Source organism: Bombina bombina, chromosome 2 (genome assembly GCF_027579735.1).
Source record: "Bombina bombina isolate aBomBom1 chromosome 2, aBomBom1.pri, whole genome shotgun sequence".
In the NCBI taxonomy this organism is placed as follows: Eukaryota; Metazoa; Chordata; class Amphibia; order Anura; family Bombinatoridae; genus Bombina; species Bombina bombina.
This window is the reverse complement of record NC_069500.1, coordinates 1,440,178,468-1,440,192,828: the sequence shown is the minus strand read 5'-3', so window position 1 is coordinate 1,440,192,828 and position 14,361 is coordinate 1,440,178,468. Positions and strand designations below refer to the sequence as shown.

Here is a 14,361-nt window from a genome sequence, read left to right as displayed (position 1 = left end):
CACTACTATACAGACTATGTACAGATACTGATATAAATATACAGTATACACTAATTGTCATATAACTGCATGTAATAGACACTACTATACAGAATATGTACAGATACTGATATAAATATACAGTATACACTAATTGTCATATAACTGCATGTAACAGACACTACTATACAGAATATGTACAGATACTGATATAAATATACAGTATACACTAATTGTCATATAACTGTATGTAATAGACACTACTATACAGAATATGTACAGTACTGATATAAATATACAGTATACACTAATTGTCATATAACTGCATGTAATAGACACTACTATACAGAAAATGTACAGATACTGATATAAATATACAGTATACATTAATTACATATAACTGCATGTAACAGACACTACTATACAGAATATGTACAGTATGAATAAATATACATTACATATTGATTTGCATGTATACCACCAGAAACCCCCCCCCCCCCCCCCTATATAAATATACAAATTTCTATAACTGCATGTAATAGACACTTCTATTAGAATATGTACAGATACTGATATAAATATACAGTATACACTAATTGTCATATAACTGCATGTAATAGACACTACTATACAGGATATGTACAGATACTGATATAAATATACAGTATACACTAATTACATATAACTGCATGTAACAGACACTACTATACAGAATATGTACAGATACTGATATAAATATACAGTATACACTAATTGTCATATAACTGCATGTAATAGACACTACTATACAGAATATGTACAGATACTGATATAAATATACAGTATACACTAATTGTCATATAACTGCATGTAATAGACACTACTATACAGAATACGTACAGATACTGATATAAATATACAGTATACACTAATTGTCATATAACTGCATGTAATAGACACTACTATACAGAATACGTACAGATACTGATATAAATATACAGTATACACTAATTGTCATATAACTGCATGTAATAGACACTACTATACAGAATATGTACAGATACTGATATAAATATACAGTATACACTAATTGTCATATAACTGCATGTAATAGACACTACTATACAGAATATGTACAGATACTGATATAAATATACAGTATACACTAATTGTCATATAACTGCATGTAATAGACACTACTATACAGAATATGTACAGATACTGATATTAATATACAGTATACACTAATTGTCATATAACTGCATGTAATAGACACTACTATACAGAATATGTACAGATACTGATATAAATATACAGTATACACTAATTGTCATATAACTGTATGTAATAGACACTACTATACAGAATATGTACAGATACTGATATAAATATACAGTATACACTAATTGTCATATAACTGCATGTAACAGACACTACTATACAGGATATGTACAGATACTGATATAAATATACAGTATACACTAATTACATTTAACTGCATGTAACAGACACTACTATACAGAATATGTACAGATACTGATATAAATATACAGTATACACTAATTGTCATATAACTGCATGTAATAGACACTACTATACAGAATATGTACAGATACTGATATATATATACAGTATACACTAATTGTCATATAACTGCATGTAATAGACACTACTATACAGAATATGTACAGATACTGATATAATTATACAGTATACACTAATTGTCATATAACTGCATGTAATAGACACTACTATAAAGAATAAGATGCACAGATACTGATATAAAAATCCAGTATAAAACTGTTTAAAAACTTACTTAGAAGCTTTCAGTTTAGCTCTGTTGAAAAGGTAGGTGGAAAGCCCACTGCAAGTGGGAAATAAGACACTCCCCCCCTCCCCTTTTGCATATGAAAAGACCCTTTACACAAACGGGAGCAAGCTGGAGTAGGTATCTGACGGTATTCACATAAAACTTTGGGGCTTGGTTAGGAGTCTGAAAATCAGAGCAATGTTATTTAAAAATAAGCAAAATTATACATTTTTAAAAAAAATAAAACTTTATAAATAGATCATCTACAAAACATTTATGCAAAGAAAAAATGAGTGTATAATGTCCCTTTAATGTTACTGTTTGTAACACACCACTCCTGTGAGGTCATGTGACCTGGAGGGGGGTGATTTTAGCAGCCATTCCATTGGTTGTATATCTTTACCTAATGTCTGTACTATCAGCCTGAGGAAATAGTAGTAATACGTTGCTGTGCATTTTTGTGTTTCAATCACTTGTTTTTATGCTATTTTTACCTTATTTGGGTGATCCTTTTCCAGCATTGGATGGTATTTAGCAGAGATAAGTTTTGGCTAAGTATCATCTACTGTGAGTGAATAGGCACCTTGCAATCCTGTGCTTCCTGCACCTAGAGGAGAGTTTCACCAGACAACTCTGAGGATCCAGTCTGTCCAGTTTGCTCTACGTCACAGTGCTACACCTAATGTGAGTGTATATTATCCAATATCGGTTATTTGATATACCCTGCAGTATCACACTATATTGTGGTTGTACCAGCTTTTTAAGAGCTTATGTTTATTCTACCTACTAATTAATGCCTTGGATAAGTATAAGACTATCCTACATACTAATTAATGCCTTGGATAAGTATAAGACTATCCTACATACTAATTAATGACTGGGATAAGTATAAGACTAGCATACATACTAATTAATGCCTAGGATTAGCATAAGGTTATCTTATGTACTAATTAATGCCTGGGATAAGCATAAGGCTATCATATGTACTAATTAATGCTTGGGATAAGCATAATACTATCATATGTACTAATTCATGTCTGTGATAAGCATAAGGCTATCATATGTACTAATTAATGCCTGGGATAAGTAAATGACTAGCATACATACTAATTAATGCCTGGGATAAGCATAATGCTATCATATGTACTAATTAATGCCTGGGATAAGCATAAGGCTATCATATGTACTAATTAATGTCTGTGATAAGCATAAGGCTATCATATGTACTAATTAATGCCTGGGATAAGCATAATGCTATCATATGTACTAATTAATGTCTGTGATAAGCATCAGGACTATCCCACATACTAACTAATACCTTAAATAAGCATAAGGCTATCATATGTACTAATTAATGACTGGGATAAGCATAAGGCTATCATATGTACTAATTAATGTCTGTGATAAGCATAAGGCTAACATATGTACTAATTAATGCCTGGGATAAGCATAAGGCTATCCCACATACTAACTAATACCTTAAATAAGCATAAGGCTATACTAAATACTTATTAATGCCTGGGATAAGCATAAGCCTATCCTGCGTACTAAATAATGTCTGAGAAAAGCATAAGGCTATTCTACGTACTAATTATTAATGCCTGGGATAAGAAAGGTTTTCCTACATACTAATTATTAATGTCTGGGATAATCATAAGAATATCTTATGTACTAATTACTGCATGAGATAAGCATAAGGCTATCCTACGTACTAATTAATGCCTAGGATTAGCAGAAGGTTATTTTATGTACTAATTAATGTCTGGGATAAGCATGAGGCTATTCAATGTACTAATTAATGCCTGGGATAAGCATAAGGCTATCCTACATACTAATTAAAGGGACACTGAACCCATATTTTTTCTTTTGTGATTCAGATAGAGCATGCCATTTTAAGCAACTTTCTATTTTACTCCTATTATCAATTTTTCTTTGTTCTCTTGCTATCTTTATTTGAAAAAGAAGGTATTTAATCTATTTTTGGTTCAGGACCATGGACAGCACTTGCTGATTGGTCGGTTAAATTAATCCACCAATAAGCATGAACAACCCAGGTTGTTCACCAAAAATGGGCCGGCATCTAAATTTACATTCTTGCTTTTCAAATAAAAATACCAAGAGAATGAAGAAAATTTGATAGTATGAGTAAATTAGAAAGTTGCTTAAAATGACATGCTCTATCTGAACCATGAAAGAAAAAAATTGGGTTCAGTGTCCCTTTAATGCCTGGGATAAGCATAAGTATATCCTACCTACTAATTAATGCCTGAAATAAGCAAACGGCTTTAATACATACTAATTAATGCCTGGGATAAGCATAAGGTTATCTTACATATTATTTAAAGCCTTGAATAAGCATAAGGCTATCCTACACACTAATTATTGCCTGGGATAAGCATAAGACTTTCCTACATACTAATGTATGCCTGGGATAAGCATGAGGCTATACTACATACTAATTAATGCCTGGGATAAGCATAAGGCTATCCTACACACTAATTATTGCCTGGGATAAGCATAAGACTTTCCTACATACTAATGTATGCCTGGGATAAGCATGAGGCTATACTACATACTAATTAATGCCTGGGATAAGCATAAGGCTATCCTACATACTAATCAAGGCCTGGAATAAGCATAAGGCTATTCTACATACTAATTAATGCCTGGGATTAGCATAAGGCTATCGTACGTACTAATTAATGCATGGGATAAGCATGAGGCTATACTACGTACTAATTAATGCCTAGGATAAGCATAAGGCTATCGTACATAATAATTAATGCATGGGATAAGCATGAGGCTATACTATATACTAATTAATGCATGTGAAAAGCATAAAGCTATCCTACGTACTAATTAATGCATGGGATAAGCATGAGGCTATACTACGTACTAATTAATGCCTAGGATAAGCATAAGGCTATCGTACGTACTAATTAATGCATGGGATAAGCATGAGGCTATCCTACATACTAATTAATGCCTGGGGTAAGCATAAGGCTATCCTACATAATAATTAATGCATGGGATAAGCATGAGGCTATACAACATACTAATTAATGCCTAGGGTAAGCATAAGGCTATACTACATACTAATTAATGCATGGGATAAGCATGAGGCTATACTACTTACTAATTAATGCCTAGGATAAGCATAAGGCTATCGTACGTAATAATTAATGCATGGGATAAGCATGAGGCTATACTATGTACTAATTTTCCACAACTATGGCAGAAATAAATACAGACACAGATGGTTTAAGTAATTTTCCTATGGACAATAAACCTAATGAGGACAATGGACCCATTCCCTGTGATACACAGGACATATTTGATATAGGTGTCAGAAGGGAATTTTTTAACAAAATCTTTGCTAAAGAGGATGTTGAACCTGATAGCAATGAATTGAGAATGAACTTTAGGCTGTTACAGCAATAACTTATAACTGATGTGCGACTTATGTGGGATATAGTAGCTTTCAATAAATATCTAGAAGCACAAAGGATCCCTAGGGGATTGAGGATCAAAAAATATCCGTACTTTGAATTTGAAGATCAAACAGATCAAGATGATTGGAATATAATACTCATGGAGTGCTCACTCAAACTTATTAATATACTAGTTAGAGTAAAGGAGAAGAAAAGAATGAAACTTAAAGAGGCAGTGAATACTATTAATAATGAAATCAGACCATTACAAACAAACCCCAAATATCTAACTCATAAAAAGAAAATGGATGATGCACTAAGAAAATGTGACCATGAACAAGCTACCCTTAAGGGGAATAAATTTAATAGAGATAAGGAGGATTATGAACAAAATAAAGTGTATAATTGGATGGTTGTTCGCCAACAGCAGCGAGCAAATAAAAACAAATATGGGAAAAAGAAACAACAACAGAAACAGCATGATACCTCCAAAATAGGACCGAAGTCCATCTTTAAAAAGAAAGATACAAAGAGAGTTGCATTTAGTGCATCAGAGGGTGACACCTCAGACTCTGGGGCTAATACCACAGCTCCTTTTCATCTCTTTCATCTCTTTGCTCCTCCTCTCCTTCTACCTCTCCTCCCTCTTCTCCACTCTCTTGTGTTTTTTTACAGAAACCCTTGAGAGAGGACATGGATCCAGTACTACAAGTGAAAAGAAAAGACACAGAAGAAGATGGAGAAAAAAGAGGGGGAAAATTGAACAAAAAGAAGGGACAGAGTTAACGAATACAGATCCTGAACTATCTGATGGACTTAGTATCTTTAATATATCTCATTATAGTCTCTCTAAGGATGAACAGGCTCTACTCTCAAAGGGATTAGGTTTTGCCCCCAACAATAGGTTTTCTAGCTTTAATACCTTATTGGACATTAACAAATTTATTTGCAAACTTTGCCTTAACCGATAAGGATCAAGAATAGGGGATGGAAAGAGAGACAGCGATTGCTAAGGACATCGAGACGGAAAATGCTCACATTAATTTTACTCCGCATCTACCTTTTCAAGATGCATGTGCTGTTGTCACTCTTGATGCCCTTTACAACCCAGACGAAGATTATGATAGGGATGCCCCATTAGATGTATTACACCAACCTAAAAGAAATAGGTCTTCGTTCTATCCTGTAAACTTTAGGGGCCCTATGATTAACGCCTACCAGAAAGCTGTCCAAGAGGATATTTTGAAGCTTGAGCAAGATGTGGGGACTAAAAAACATGGGAATGCTGCCGTCCTTAATTTGAATCACACTGAAGGTGTAGCTCTTAAATCTCTACAAGATAATAGAGATATTGTTGTTAGAGATTCGGATAAGGGTGGCAGCATCGTAGTGATGGATAAGACCTTTTATCTGCAGGAAGCACATAGGCAGCTCTCTGATTCCACTGTTTATTGTAAACTCCCAAGTAATCCTACTTTACCTTTCAAAAGGGAGATGACAAAATTAATTGAAGATGGTATTATGCTTGGCATTTTTACAACCAAAGATCGTGAATCTTTAATTCCTGACTACCCCATCACACCCATATATCACCATGTACCCAAAATCCACAAAAGCACCTCTTGTCCACCTGGTAGTAGTGATGTCGCGAACAGTTCTGCCGCGAATAGTTCGCAGCGAACATAGCATGTTCGCATTCGCAGCGGACGGCGAACATATGCGATGTTCGATCCGCCCCCTATTCGTCATCATTGAGTAAACTTTGACCCTGTAGTTCACAGTCACAAGACACATTCCAGCCAATCAGCAGCAGACCCTCCCTCCCAGACCCTCCCACCTCCTGGACAGCATCCATTTTAGATTCATTCGGAAGCTGCATTCTTAGTGAGAGGAGGGACAGTGTAGCTGCTGCTGATTTAATAGGGAAATCGATAGCTGGGCTAGTGTATTCAGTGTCCACTACAGTCCTGAAGGACTCATCTGATCTCTGCTGTAAGGACAGCACCCCAAAAAGCCCTTTTTAGGGCTAGAACATGTCTGCTTTTTTTTTTTTCCCTGTGTAATCTAATTGCAGTTGCCTGCCTGCCAGCATGTGTGTCAGGCTCACAGCGTATACTGTGCCAATTTGCCCAGTGCCACCACTCATATCTGGTGTAACAGTAGTGTACATTTAAAAAAACAAAAAAACTTTTTTTTATTTGAAATAATAGCAGTCATTTTCCTTCACACGTGTGCATTTGAGGTCCTGCCAGGGCACAGTGTGACACCAGTGCAAGTCATATCTACTAAAACAGTAGTGTACATTTAAAAAAAACAAAAACCTTTTTTTACTGTGAAATAATAGCAGTCAGTTTCCTTCACACGTATACGTTTCAGTGCCTGCCTGCCAGGGCACAGTGTCACCCCAGTGCAACTCATATCTGGTGTAACAGTAGTGTACATTTAAAAAAAACAAAAACCTTTTTTTACTGTGAAATAATAGCAGTCAGTTTCCTTCACACATGTGCGTTCCAGGTCCTGGCAGGGCACAGTGTCACACCAGTGCAAGTCATATCTGCTAAAACAGTAGTGTACATACATTTTAAAAAAAAACTTTTTTATTTTGAAATAATAGCAGTCAGTTTCCCTCACACGTGTGCGCTCCAGGTCCTGCCAGGGCACAGTGTCACACCAGTGCAAGTCATATCTACTAAAACAGTAGTGTACATACATTTAAAAAACAAACAAACTTTTTTTACTGTGAAATAATAGCAGTCAGTTTCCCTTAAAAATGTGCGTTCCAGGTCCTGCCAGGGCACAGTGTCACACCAGTGCAAGTCATCTGCTAAAACAGTAGTGTACATAAAAAAAAAAAACCCTTACACTACCTGAACGATACAACATCATACCTGATGTTTTAAAGTACGTTATTCCAAACAATTTAGGAATGTTAGGTGATTTATGCCCTTTATGGATTAAAACCATACTCTGCATCAACTATGTAATTTTCCATGGGAGTTTGCCATGGATCCCCCTCCGGCATGCCACAGTCCAGGTGTTAGTCTCCTTGAAACAACTTTTCCATCACTATCCTCCAGCCCATTGCTACTATGCAATTGAGCTACCTGAAAGATACATCCCATCTTTTAGCCATGTTGGATACTATCAGATGGCAGGAGGATTTTTGGTGGATTACTGCAGACATTACATCTCTTTATACGAGTATTCCACAGCATCTTGGTATTAAAGCTGTTGACTTCTTTTTAGATAAAGACTGTAACCTTGATAATCCAGTAAGGCATTACATAGGTGATGTTTTGAGGTTTCTATTGACTCACAATTTTTTTACTTTTGACGAAGAGTTCTATCTGCAAATACAAAATTTGCCCCGGCTTTTGCAAATATTTTTGTTGCCTGGTGGGAGCTAATGTACGTTTACTCCCCCACTAATCCCTGGCAGGAGCAGATAGTACTCTTCGTCAGATACATAGATGATTTGATTTTAGTGGTGCGTAATAATAAAGATCCAAGATTTTTACATGACTTGCTACTCTATTTCAGCACCAATGAATTGGGCTTAAGTTTTACCGGTGAATTGAATGATAAGGAAATTCATTTTTTGGATCTTACATTATACACCACTGATAACCTCATCATGACTAAGACTTATAGAAAAACAACTGCTGGAAACACCATTTTGCATGCCAGCTCCCAACACCCGGGCCATTTAATTAAAGCCATACCTAGAGGTAGTGATGTCGCGAAACTTAAAATTTCGGTTCGCGAACGGCGGACTCGAACTTCCGCAACTGTTCGCGTACCTGCGAACCGCCATTGACTTCAATAGGCAGGCGAACTTTAAAACCCACAAGGACTCTTTCTGGCCACAATAGTGATGGAAAAGTTGTTTCAAGAGGACTAACACCTGGACTGTGGCATGCTGGAGGGGGATCCAAGGCAAAACTCCCATGGAAAATTACATAGTTGATGCAGAGTCTGGTTTTAAGCCATAAAGTGCATTAATCACCTAAAATTCCTAAACATTTTTTGAATAACGTGCTTTAAAACATCAGGTATGATGTAGTATTGATCAGGTAGTGTAAGGGTTACGCCCGCTTCACAGTGACAGACCAAACTCCCCGTGTAACGCACCGCAAACAACCGCAAACAGTCCATTTGCACAACCACGAGTTAGATAGATTTGATAGTTAGATACATACATTACATAGATCAATAGATGCAATATACATATGATAGATACAAATTACATAGATCAATCGATGCAATATACATTTGATAGATACGAATTGCATAGATCAAAAGATGCAATATACATTTGATATATACGAATTACATCGATCAATAGATGCAATTTATATTTGATAGATACGATTGATAGTTAGATAGATTTGATAGATAAATAGATAGATTTGATAGATATATGATTTCCCTTACAGAGTATAACAATAAGACATGCGGTCTGGGACCCGTGGTGTGTTAAGTAGTATTATTCTTAGCAGTTTACTACCTGTTACTCCCCCTATCAGGGGAGGTCTATATGGTCTATATGGGCTGCATTTTTGGAACAGGGAGATGGAAGAAGATGATTGGTCTGTCCTCCTACTTCAAATTTGGCCTAAACACAAGTGGCTGTCTCAAATCAGTCCGGCCACGAGATAGATAGATTTGATAGATAGATATACATAGATTGATAATTAGATAGAATCGATAGAAGATAAATAGATAGATTTGATAGATATATAATTACCCTGACAAAGTATAATAATAAAACATACGGTCTGGGAGCCATGGTAACTAGGTTGTACTAGTACTATTCTTAGCACTTTAATCACTGTAACTCCCCTTATCGGGGGAGGTCTATATGGCCTGCATGATAACCCTGACAAATTATAACAACAAGACATGCGGTCTGGGACCCATGGTAACTAGGTTTATTTTATATTAGTACTATTCTTAGCACTTTAATCCCTGTTACTCCCCCTATCTGTGTAGGTCTATACAGCCTGCATGATTACCCTGAAAAAGTATAACAACAAGACATGCGGTCTGGGACCCATGGTAACTAGGTTGTGTTAAGTAGTACTATTCTTAGCACTTTAATACCTGTTAGTCCCGATAACGGGGGAGGTCTATATGGCCTGCATGATTACCCTGACAAAGTATAATAATAAAACATGCGGTCTGGGAGCCATGGTAACTATGTTGTGTTAAGTAGTACTATTGTTAGCACTTTAATCCCTGTTACTCCCCCTATCGGGGGAGGTCTATATGGCCTGCATTATTACCCTGACAAAATATAACAATAAGACATGCGGTCTGGGAGCCATGGTAACTAGGTTGTGTTAAGTAGTAGTATTCTTAGCACTTAAATCCCTTTTACTCCCCCTATTGGGGGAGGTCTATATGGCCTGCCTGATTACCCTGACAAAGTATCACAACAAGACATGCGGTCTGTGACCCATGGTAACTAGGTTGTGTTAAGTAGTACTGTTCTTAGCAGTTTAATACCTGTTACTCCCCTTATCGAGGGAGGTCTATATGGCCTGCCTGATTACCCTGACAAAGTATCACAACAAGACATGCGGTCTGGGACCCATGGTAACTAGGTTGTGTTAAGTAGTACTGTTTTTAGCAGTTTAATACCTGTTACTGCCCATATCGGGGGAGGTCTATATGGCCTGCCTGATTACCCTGACAAAGTATCACAACAAGACATGCTGTCTGGGACCCATGGTAACTAGGTTGTGTTAAGTAGTACTGTTCTTAGCAGTTTAATAGTACCTGTTACTCCCCATATCGGGGGAGGTCTATATGGCCTGCCTGATTACCCTGACAAAGCATCACAACAAGACATGCGGTCTGTGACCCATGGTAACTAGGTTGTGTTAAGTAGTACTGTTCTTAGCAGTTTAATACCTGTTACTCCCCATATCGGGGTCGGTCTATATGGCCTGCATGATTACCCTGATAAAGTATAATAATAAAACATGGAGTCTGGGACCCATCATAATTAGGTTGTGTTTAGTAGTACTATTCTTAGCACTTTAATCCCTGTAACTCCCCCTATCGGGGGAGGTCTATATGGCCTGCATGATTACCCTGACAAAATATAACAACAAGACATGCGGTCTGGTACCCATGGTAACTAGGTTGTGTTAAGTAGTACTATTCTAGCACTTTAATACCTGTTACTCCCCTATCTGGGGAGGTCTATATGGCCTGCATGATTACCCTGACAAAATATAACAATAAGACATGCGGTCTGAGACCCATGGTAAGGTTGCGTTAAGTAGTACTATTTTTAGCACTTTAATCCCTGTAACTCCACCTATCTGGGGAGGTCTATATGGCCTGCATGATTACCCTGACAACATATAACAATAAGACTTGCGTCTGGGACCCATGGTAAGGTTGTGTTAAGTAGTACTATTCTTAGCACTTTAATCCCTGTAACTCCCCCTATCTGGGGAGGTCTATATGGCCTGCATGATTACCCTGACAAAAAATAACAATAAGACATGCGGTCTGTGACCCATGTAAAGGTTGTGTTAAGTAGTACTATTCTTAGCACTTTAATCCCTGTAACTCCCCATATCGGGGGAGGTCTATACGGCCTGCCTGATTACCCTGACCAAATATAACAACAAGACATGCGGTCTGGGACCCATGGTAACTAGGTTGTGTTTATATTAGTACTATTCTTAGCACTTTAATCCCTTTTACTCCCCCTATCGGGGGAGGTCTATACGGCCTGCCTGATTACCCTCACCAAATATAACAACAAGACATGCGGTTTGGGACCCATGGTAACTAGGTTGTGTTAAGTAGTACTATTATTAGCACTTTAATCCCTGTAACTCCCCCTATCGGGGTAGGTCTATAAGGCCTGCATGATTACCCTCACCAAATATAACAACAAGACATGCGGTCTGGGACCCATGGTAACTAGGTTGTGTTTATATTAGTACTATTCGTAGCACTTTAATCCCTTTTACTCCCCCTATCGGGGGTGGTCTATACGGCCTGCCTGATTACCCTCACCAAATATAACAACAAGACATGTGGTCTGGGACCCATGGTAACTAGGTTGTGTTAAGTAATACTGTTCTTATTAGTTTAATACCTGTTACTCCCCCTATCGGGGGAGGTCTATATGGCCTGCATGATTACCCTGACAAAATATAATAATAAGACATGCGGGCTGGGACCCATGGTAACTCGGTTGTGTTAAGTAGTACTATTCTTAGCACTTTAATCCCTGTTACTCCCCCTATCGGGGGAGGTCTATATGGCCTGCATGATTACCCTGACAAAATATAATAATAAGACATGCGGTCTGGGACCCATGGTAACTAGGTTGTGTTTTAAGTAGTACTATTCTTAGGACTTTAATCCCTGTTACTCCCCCTGTCGGGGGAGGTCTATATGGCCTGCATGATTACCCTGACAAAATATAATAATAAGACATGCAGCCTGGGACCCATGGTAACTAGGTTGTGTTAAGTAGTGCTATTCTTAGCACTTTAATCCCTGTAACTCCCCCTATCGGGGGAGGTCTATACGGCCTGCCTGATTACCCTGACCAAATATAACAACAAGACATGCGGTCTGGGACCCATGGTAACTAGGTTGTGTTAAAGGGCCACTGTAAGTAAATATTTTCTATGCCTGTTACTAACTAACTACCCCAAATACGCTTTTTATCAATAGCGTTTCATTAACATATCTCTACCGTATATCAGAAATCTTGTCTGCAAATTTAATTGTTTTCCAAACCCACTCCATGGGTATCCTTTGCTCTGTACCAATCCGTTTACAATACCTAGGTTTCAAAATGGCACTTTAAACACAAAGTTATTGGTTTAAGTATTTTGAACATGCAGTGCTGAAAATAGTGGGCAGGATAACGTGACATCATCGGTGAATAAAAGATATAACTTTTAGAACGTTATGAAACTTCGTTTTGGAGAAAATATAGGTCAGTAGGTTTTAATTAATGTTTATTAACTTTAATATGTTAGTTGTTTAGCTTAAAAATTATAACAGAAAGTAATCCTTTAAGTTGTACTATTCTTAGCACTTTAATCCCTGTAACTCCCCCTATCGGGGTGGGTCTATACGGCCTGCCTGATTACCCGCACCAAATATAACAACAAGACATGCGGTCTGGGAACCATGGTAACTATGTTGTGTTTATATTAGTACTATTCTTAGCACTTTAATCCCTTTTACTCCCCCTATCGGGGCGGTCTATACGGCCTTCCTGATTACCCTCACCAAATATAACAACAAGACATGCGGTCTGGGACCCATGGTAACTAGGTTGTAGTACTGTACAGTACTGTACTGTAGTACTGTACTACTGTTCTTATTAGTTTAATACCTGTTACTCCCCCTATCGGGGGAGGTCTATATGGCCTGCATGATTACCCTGACAAAATATAATAATAAGACATGCGGTCTGGGACCCATGGTAACTTGGTTGTGTTAAGTAGTACTATTCTTAGCACTTTAATCCCTGTTACTCCCCCTATCGGGGGAGGTCTATATGGCCTGCCTGATTACCCTGACAAAATATAATAATAAGACATGCGGTCTGGGACCCATGGTAACTAGGTTGTGTTTTAAGTAGTACTATTCTTAGCACTTTAATCCCTGTTACTCCCCCTATCGGGGGAGGTCTATATGGCCTGCATGATTACCCTGACAAAATATAATAATAAGACATGCGGTCTGGGACCCATGGTAACTAGGTTGTGTTAAGTAGTACTATTCTTAGCACTTTAATCCCTGTAACTCCCCCTATTGGGGAAGGTCTACACGGCCTGCCTGATTACCCTGACCAAATATAACAACAAGACATGCGGTCTGGGACCCATGGTAACTAGGTTGTGTTAAGTAGTACTATTCTTAGCACTTTAATCCCTGTAACTCCCCCTATCGGGGGAGGTCTATACGGCCTGCATGATTACCCTGACCAAATATAACAACAAGACATGCGGCTGGGACCCATGGTAACTAGGTTGTGTTTATATTAGTACTATTCTTAGCACTTTAATCCCTTTTACTCCCCCTATCGGGGGAGGTCTATACGGCCTGCCTGATTACCCTCACCAAATATAACAACAAGACATGCGGGTTGGGACCCATGGTAAGGTTACT

At 37.7% G+C, this 14,361-nt stretch overlaps 1 protein-coding gene across 1 annotated transcript in view; it reads right to left on the bottom strand.

Annotated features, from left to right (window-relative positions):
• Positions 1–2,400, bottom strand: part of LOC128650448 (glycosyltransferase family 92 protein F13G3.3-like) — a 201,871-nt gene extending 199,471 nt beyond the window's left edge. The window contains exon 1 of the mRNA XM_053704392.1: positions 2,263–2,400. The gene's annotated coding sequence lies outside the window, so the exon portion shown is untranslated. The remainder of the gene's footprint in view (positions 1–2,262) is intronic.
• Positions 2,401–14,361: the final 11,961 nt, after the last annotated feature.